Below are 9,234 nucleotides of genomic sequence, written 5' to 3' on the forward strand. Positions count from 1 at the left end.
AGACTCTTTTGATATAGTTTTGATTATAATAAAATTGGCATGTTTATTTTGTAATAGGAAAAAGAAAGGATACATATATAAAACATCAGTGAAGAATATTAAAACTTGTTTGTTTTATTTTTGGTTGTATTCTTTGTTATTTTATAATTTTACGTACTTAATTTTTATATGTTTGCCGAAATACATGTTGTTTACGTATTACTAATAATTGTTAATTAATTATTTGTAACTATTTTACTTCTAAATAAAATAAAGTGGTAAAAAAAATTCAAAAATAGAAAGTGTTATAAAATAAATTTTTTTGCTCATTAATCTTTGGTTTTGTTTTATTAATAAAAAAATATGTCATAAAAAAACTTTTTGGAAACTTATAATAAAATTTATAGAATTAACAATATATGTCAATAATCTTCTAAGATTATACAATACCAAAACTTTTGATTTTCAATCTATTTAAAATAAAAAAATTATTTTTAATAGTTATGATTATTATTCAAAATTATAAAATTATAAACATAATATATAATTTTCATAAAATATTTATACCCGCTAAATCGCGAACAACCACCTAGTATATATTTATATTAAGGTGCTAAAATAATTTGAATATTGTCTTGAAGATTTCTGGGAATTCATGTAAATATTCAAATATTTTGAAATTGAAATCACTTGAGCAGAACACAACATAAAAAATGAAATATATTTTAAACTAATTGAAATAACTAGAATTCCAGAACTCATATATATATCAACATAACTAACAAATATTCAAATAAATAAATTTTAGTGTTAAAAAAATAGTCCTTCGTTTCAATATAAATGTTGATTTAAATCTATGTACACATATTAAAAAGTTAATTTTATATATTTTTAAAATAAAAATATCAGTACATATATAACCATATTACAATCAATAAAAAATAAACTAGATAATATGAAATATGTTAATTTTATATTAAAATTTTAAATAATACTTATTTAATAACAAAGTTTTTATTACAACAATAATTAATATAAAACGAAGAGAAACAGATATTTTATTGAAAATATTATCAAGATCGCTACCCCAAAATTTTAACGAATATTTAGAAAATCCAAATAGGGTCGATAGTGATTGTGAGAGAAAGCTGGCAGGGACCATTATTCCACAACCTTTTGGTTGTCACCCTTATTCTCGTCGATAATTATTCACATACTCCATGGGCACTACACGACTCTTTCTCTTTTCTTATTTTCGTTTTTTCAATACTCTTGTTAATAACATATACGCTTTCATTCTTTTCAATTTTGCTGAACTAGCCCAAGAATCATAATCATGATAGCGAATAATGGATATTCACACTACATCTTTATGTTATAATCAAGAGATTTGAAATCAAACTTAAGATAAATGTAATACGAAAGAAATTGTGCATTTGTAAACGATACTCCCTAGACAAAGCTAAATCGAATTTGATTTTACACTTTGATTGTTTACTAAATCCTTTAAATATATTTTAAAGCAAAACTGAACTGGACCAAACTTAATGTAGTGAAACAAACTAAACCATACTAATATTGATTACAATTTAAATAACTGAATGGATTTTGAGTATATGAATGGCAGTTGTTAATTTAGGATAATTTCCTAATGTTTAAATTATTTTTTATAATCCAAAACCGAACTAAAGAGAAAAAAGGAACCAATTAGCCTAGTAGCTGATCAAACTGGACCCCAAAGAATTATGTCCAGACCACCTCTACATCCAACCTGAACCAATATCCAACAACCTCAACCAACATGACAAAATCAGACAGCTACAATTTGAAGTTTCTCATATTTGTGTTTATGCGGTTTCGAATGTTAACCACGAACTAATTCCATAATCTAAATATTTGTTACGTGTACATGTTAGTTATGCTGTATATAAAATAATTTCTAATCCATCTCTATTTTAGAGATTTTTATTACAGAAAAAGACACAACCAAAATATTTATCACCTACGTGAACCGAGAAGTGGCTATTATATACATTAATTTATCATAAAACTATATATATGTTTATATCTGTGGATTTTTTTTCTTGTGGATGAATCTGAATCCTTATAAGTCTGAGAAAATGAAAAATGAATTTTTATTGTTTTGGTCGAAAATGAATCTTTATCATAAGAAAATGAATAATATTTCCAAATATTGGAAATCATATTGTTTTGTCAATATCTTGAATATATAATTAAAATTATTTGGAAATATATAAGAGAATGATAATGGGGGTCACTCTGGGGACGTCCATGTGTTCACATTATTGCAGTTCACGTGCATTTGCTTCTCCACCACCAGCTTTCTCCCAAATTCGCAAGACTTTTTCTCTTAATTTTTATTTCTCTGCAAATACTATAATTATTATATTTTCAAATTATCTATTCTTAATGACTTATATACAACCCAACTATATTAAAACAGTGACTGAAAAATAAAAATTCTTCGAGTATAGTAAATATTGGTTTGCTCCAGTTCAGCTGTTATTTATCCAAGTAGCTGAAAATTAGTAAGCATTCTTCAGTTGAAAGTTAAAAGAAAAAAAAACTGTGGGAAAATAAAATTATCCATTTACTTCCTTACAATAGAAAATAATCTTTTTTACTTTAGTTATTTTTTTCATTCCCTTGCTATCAATCTATTAAGTTAACTAGTTCATATACACAGAAAGGGAATGAAAAAAATAACTAAGTAGATTGTCATATCAATAACATGTGTTAGTTATCAAAAGCCAGTAGGTCAAACTCTTCCTATTCGATGGTAGTTTTTTTTTACCAAAGGGTTCTTTTAATATTCTTACAACAAAGTTAGAACTTAAGTTTTTTGAGTATAACATTCTTTATATACTATAAATATATACCTTTGAAAGGTTTACATGTTGTAGTTTCATTTTGTTTTGGGGTGCAAGATGCCCACGATCATTAGTTTTCCAATTTTGATGAAATTTTATAGTTGAGTTTGGGTGAATAGAGAACCACATAACATAATATTCAATATTCGTTTAGTCATCTTTTTGTGTCAGGAATATTTATTTTTCTATTCAATATTCGTTTTGTTTTGAAACTAACAAATATTTTTTTTCTGCACTGATTCTAACTAACAAATATTTTGCATTCAATATTCGTTTTTATTAAATAAAACTAATTTTGTACCATGATCATGAAGCATCGACGTACTAACAAAAAGAAGAATTTTTATTTTTTTGCTTTTGTACCAAAACATAAGGATTAACAATTAAATATTACATTTCTTAGATTGATATGCCCTTAACTTCAGATTACATTATTATTTAATTATTAGAATTCGTCAATATTTACTGTTTATTAAATTAGCTATGGGTACAGAGTTAATTAGTAGATTTTTTTTTGTTTTTTGAACAATACTTATTTTGTAATATTTTTATTTAAAATGAATATTAATTTGAATGAAGAAATTAAAAATATCAAAATTGATACTGATATGCTTTATTATTGTATAAATAGAAAAATTGGATAAAACCTTGTAAAACAATTAAAAATACAAAAATAGAAAAATGAACAATAAAAGAAGAACTTTTAACTTAAACTTGAATATTTTTCAGTTCAAAAAAAAAAAACTTGAATATTTTGCACCCAAGAAAAAAAAACAATAAAAGAAGAGGGTGGGGGAAGGAAGCACTCGTGCGGGTGCGGGAGGACGTAACGGCGTCCCAATGATTGTCGACATGAGGCAAGCAGAACGTGGGAGGGTGCCACGTGGCATGTACACGTGTGGGAAGTCAAAGTGATATGACAGACGAGAGTGGGCTGTAATATAAATGCTCGTACCAACTGTTTAGTTCTCTCCTTAAAACCACCACCACTTCTCTTTCATGAAAAGGCAAATCCTTTTTCCTTTTTGTTCATGGCATTATCATAAACGGAGTATATGATTATTATTTTTATTTTTTGTAAACAGCTTGTTTAATTTAAATAAAGGACCCATAGATAACTTGTTGAAAAAAAAAAAAGTTTTCTCTCTCTTCTCCGTTCTCTATCAAAAATCTTTCACGGAGGAGATGAAAAGAAAACTCAACTTTTCTGATTTTCTGATCATTTAAATCGGATCTTTTGAAAGAGAGAAAGAGTTTCATCCTTTGTCTCACCGGTTTCTAGTTCCGGTGAAGGTTTTCCGAGGTTGGGGCTTTGGTTCCGGCATATAGTGGTTCCCACAACACGATATGGCTAGCTTGTTTTGACTCCGGCGACTCACCTTTCACTCTGGTGATGTCGGTCGGCACGGGGTTGTGGTTTTCGGTTCAAATCTGAAGCGGTAGAAGGTTCTGCCTTGTGTTCGGTGGTTCGACTCCTGGATGAGATCTCGATGTAAATCGATTGAAGCTCTCTGAAGAACGAACACAAGGTTTGCGTTGAAGACGATGGATTTCCCCTACCTTCCAACATAGTCGTTGGAGGTTTCTTTCGTCGTGGTGGTCCCAGGTGATTCTGGAGGTTCCGATAAGATGTTTAGGGTGGTGGAGTAGTTCAGTCGGTGATGTCGATGGAATTGCATGTGTTTCCCGGCAAGATTCTGGCGAAACGGCTCGTGTTTCTCCGGAGGTGGAGAAGATGAAGGGAGATGGCGAGACGTGTTTCCTCGTTGTTGAGGTTAAAACACGTGTCTTTCGACGTGTCTGGTAAACCGGTGGAGCCAGAGTGGGCTTTTGTTGTTTTGGAATTTCCCCTTATCATTTTTTTCCCCTTGTTGTTTGTCTTCGGTTGGGCTTTGGACTTGTTCTGTGGGCTTTTCTATGGGTCTGCATTTTGGACTTTGTCCCTATAATAATAATACAATGATGGAAAAAAAAATAAAGGACCAAAAATTTTACAAAAGTCATAGACGTCATAGACTCTAGGCCTGAAACTTTTATCCGAGGTCCGGATTCGATCCGAGATTCGATCCGGGTCCGACCTGAAAATCAAGATATCCGGAGGGACCGAATCCGGATCCGGATAGTAAAATGTTGGATCCGTCAAAGCCGGATCCGGATCCGGATATTTTAATTTTTAGTCTGGATATCCGGATCCGTAAGTTTTATTAATAACTATTTCAAAAATAGTAATATCTATATATAAAAATTAATTTTATTTAATATACTTTCATTTTTATAATAGTATATATAAATTTTATGTAAATTTTGGAATATTATACATAGAAATAATTAAAAACATTATATATATTTTTATTTATAAATTATTGTTAATATTTTATATATATTGATATTATTTTTTATTTATTTTAAGAATCCAAATCTGGATCCGGATATCCGCCGGATATTACAATTTTTAGAAGGATATCCGACATCCAGATATCCGAGAACCTCAGATCCGGATAAGGATAGTAAAATTATGGATCCGCCGGATAAGGATCCGGATACTTGATCCGTCCCAGACCTAATAGACTCTAGTATATTTTTTCCCGAAAAACATATCAAACAAGTAAAGCACAACAACCTTGTTTAAAGCCCAAGTAGGAAGCCTAAGAGTGATAGAAGAGGAAACGACTTAGTTTCCAGCATTGGAGATGTCGGAGAAAATCAGCCATTCTGAAACCAACTCTGCAACATGGTCGAAGATCTTGTGGGGTTGGAATTACGAAACGATTGGAGCTTGTTCCTTAGTTGTCTATCCAGAAGTTTGAAGACTTGATCAGTCGATCGGAAAATCTGAGAGTGACGGCACGCATTTCTTTCTCCCCAAATCTAGTACAAGGTTGATTGCCATGCAAGAAGCAAGATGAGCCTTTGCGGTAGTGGTGAAGGGAGAGTAGTCATTTGATGTAGAGTAGAACCAGAATCTTCAGTTAGCGGACAATAAGAGAGGCAGTTACGCATTGTATGACCAAGTTCTTTGCAGTGGACACAAGTAGCTGGAACCCATGGATAGTGGACTGCAACTTCAACAACTTCTCCACTTTGCCTCTCAAATTCAACCACTGGAGGAAGAAGCTTTGTGAGGTCCACCTCAACCTTAACATGAGATAGGGTGAGACTAACAAGATTCTTAGTAAAGTCGCCAGTCTCTTTTGGGTCTCCTATTAACCCTGCAACTAAGCTCAAACCCTCTTCATGTCGCAGGTCAAGTAGAACTCCTGTGAGGTGCGCCCAAATCTTGATGGCCTGAAGGGGAGGTGTGGACTTGGAGTGTTCAGAGGACCACTGGGCAGTATGGAACATCGAGTCACCAACATACCATATGCACTTCTCCAAGATCTTCTGTTTAAGGTCATCATTAGGGATTCAAACCAAGGTTGAGCGGTTTAAAGGGTTATTATAGATTTCCAATCGCTTTCCTTTCCCCCACAGATGATTGAAGACACTCTGTATCTGATTGAATGGGAGAGGTTTCCCATTAAAGGAGCAGATTATAAAGTCTTTATGAAGCTCTGTACCGTTTTGGAAAACCGAGTCATGAATGTGGGTCTACTAGAAGGCACAATGGTAACATGAGCTCGCCTTCGTAAGGTTTTGTCTTCAGATAAGCGAATCCGCTCTACCAGGGTTGGTGAGGAGGACGGTTGTTGGACAGTGGAAGTTTGGTTGGTTGAGGTGTCGGGAGGGACATGAACTAGGTTTTGAGGTAAAGCAGTTTGGTTTATTGGGGTTAAGTTGTGTGATGGAACATGGGGAGAGGAAGCTGGGTTAGTATGAAAAGGGGAAGATGATTTAGGTGGAAGAGTAGTGAAGTTTTCCATAAGGGAAGCTTCAGGGTTTGGAATTGTTACAGTCACATGAAGTAAGGTAGCTCCAAGTAATAGCAAAATCAGCTGAAGCCATTGGGACTTCTGCAGTTTGAGGAAGGCTCTCTTTACGTTTAGAAGAGGGAGCAGACATAGATCTGAAACCAGTTGCGGACTTTGGAAAAGATTTTGCATCAGATAAGGTTGGAAAGTTTTGTGGTGAAAGGGGGGAGTTTTGGTCGGGAGGGTTAGGGGTTTCAACGGAGGGTCACCCGGAGGGTCACCAGCAACTGCAGACGGAGGATTCAGGCCGGAGAAGCGGCAAGGGACACTCCACACGTTTTGCATCGGAAACTGTGTCAGAGAGGTTTTGACTTTTTTTGTGTGAAAGGAGTATATGATTATACAAATCAAATCTTTCATTCCATACACATGACATATAAATAACAAATTTGAAGTCGAGAATGATGTACTATACCCACTATTTTTCTATTTTTCAAATGTACAATTACATGAATTAGTTAAATAATTAGTAAAATGCTAACGTATTTAGCAATTAAATTTCTTTAATTTAAAATTTAATTTTGAATATTTTCTGATTTCAACCAAGTATTAGAGTCAAGCTGTTATAATGTTGTATAGCTGAATCCAAAAGTGTTGCCACAATTTACAACTAAGGAGACCAACATTTTCAAAAAGATGTGGAGTATATTTTCATTGACATCCTTTTTATAGATTTTACTATGTCTAACCTAAGAAAGCATTTGACAGAACCCAGATCTTTAATATTGTAAGCGCGAGATAATATGTTCTTCGAATCTGAAATTATTGCATCTATTTATTAAAATTGAGGCCAGGTACCTTAACACTTATTCCATCATAATAGTTACAATTTCATGTCATTCAATTAATAACTATTAATTAATTAACCATAAATAATTTTTGTTGCCAAAGTTATGATTATCTAACTGGATTATTCTCTAATCAAATTTTACAATAAAATTAAACTAATTTATTTAAAATGTTACATACAAACTTTAAATGTTATATATTATGTATATTGTTATTCAATTTTACATATAATATATAAATTATAAATATTTTCAAATATATGTTAAATAACTTGATAATTGATATAATTCACACATATATATTTGAATTATACGAGTAAACAAATAAATTTCAAGTTAATATTTTTTCCAAAAATAAATATAGATGTGATATTTATTTGGTAAAAACAAATTTAGGGACATATCTATATATATCTTATTAAAACAGAAGTATATTTTATTTGACATAAAATATTTATTTTCGAAATATAGATTTATTAATATACATAAACATAATAAATCGTGTTTAATATACAAATAAAATATCAATATGATTAATGTAGTTATGACCATCGATCTATATCCAATGGCAATATGAGCGATCAACCAATTATGGACGATTAAAACCGTTAATATATAATATAATATATTAAAAATCGAACAGACACCCATACAAACACATGTTTGTACAACCATTACATTTTTGTGTTATGACCCCATTATGTAATTTTTTTTTGGAAGTATAAGTACAAGAAAAATTATGTAGAATTCTTTTGGAAGAAATAATTAAAAACACGATCTCTTAGATATTATGTAAACGGATAACTTTTATTTTTGAATAATGTTGTGTTTCAACTATGTTAAGGAAAGAAAGAAAGATTTGAATAAAATCACTTTTACTTTTAAAAATATATATCCATGTAACTCTTGTACAAGCATCTACAATAATAGAGAAATATTTAAAACCCTAGATTCCAGTAAAAATGGTTCCCAAATATCTAAATGAACAAGAACAAAGATTTTTCTTGAAAGATGATTTAGATTATCAAAAGGAAGGAGTTTTTGTTTTGTCAAATTGTAAGTTTCACAATGAGACCAAGATTGAAGTTTGACATAGGAATATAGAGGTCTTCTAAAAGCGTTTGAATCTTAAGAAAATATGGATGCCCCAATTTTGAATGCCAAAGAGAAACCATATATGAAGTGTTGATGTTGCAAATGAGAGGTTTTGTAAAAAAATGATGATTAAGATTCAACAGTTTTGAATAGAAAAAGATGAGCTCGATTGAAGAGAATCAAAGCTCAAAAAGTGAAGATTGAAGCGAAAAAAATTTGTACAAAAGGAAATATAGGCTCTGGTACCATATCAGGAAAGAGACAGAGAAAGAGACAAAGGGAGATTGAAGTGTTAAGATATTGCACATTAAACTCACTTAAGTGTTTGTACATTTGTATTTTACATAGTCTAATTATTATAACTGATTAATTAGCAAAATATAACTGTTCATTAACTCTAATAACATGAATTCTAATTTTCTTATAAACTTGTAGCTAAACAAAACTTTTAAAGAAAATTCACCTAGTTACATTTTCAGCCATTTATCATCCTTTTTCTTGACATATGCTATTATTAGAACAAAGATGAAATGGTAAAATCTGAACAACCCGCAGTTCCTTTTTTTTTTTTTT

The sequence above is a fragment of the Brassica napus genome, chromosome C8 (genome assembly GCF_020379485.1).
Source record: "Brassica napus cultivar Da-Ae chromosome C8, Da-Ae, whole genome shotgun sequence".
NCBI lineage: Eukaryota > Viridiplantae > Streptophyta > Magnoliopsida > Brassicales > Brassicaceae > Brassica > Brassica napus.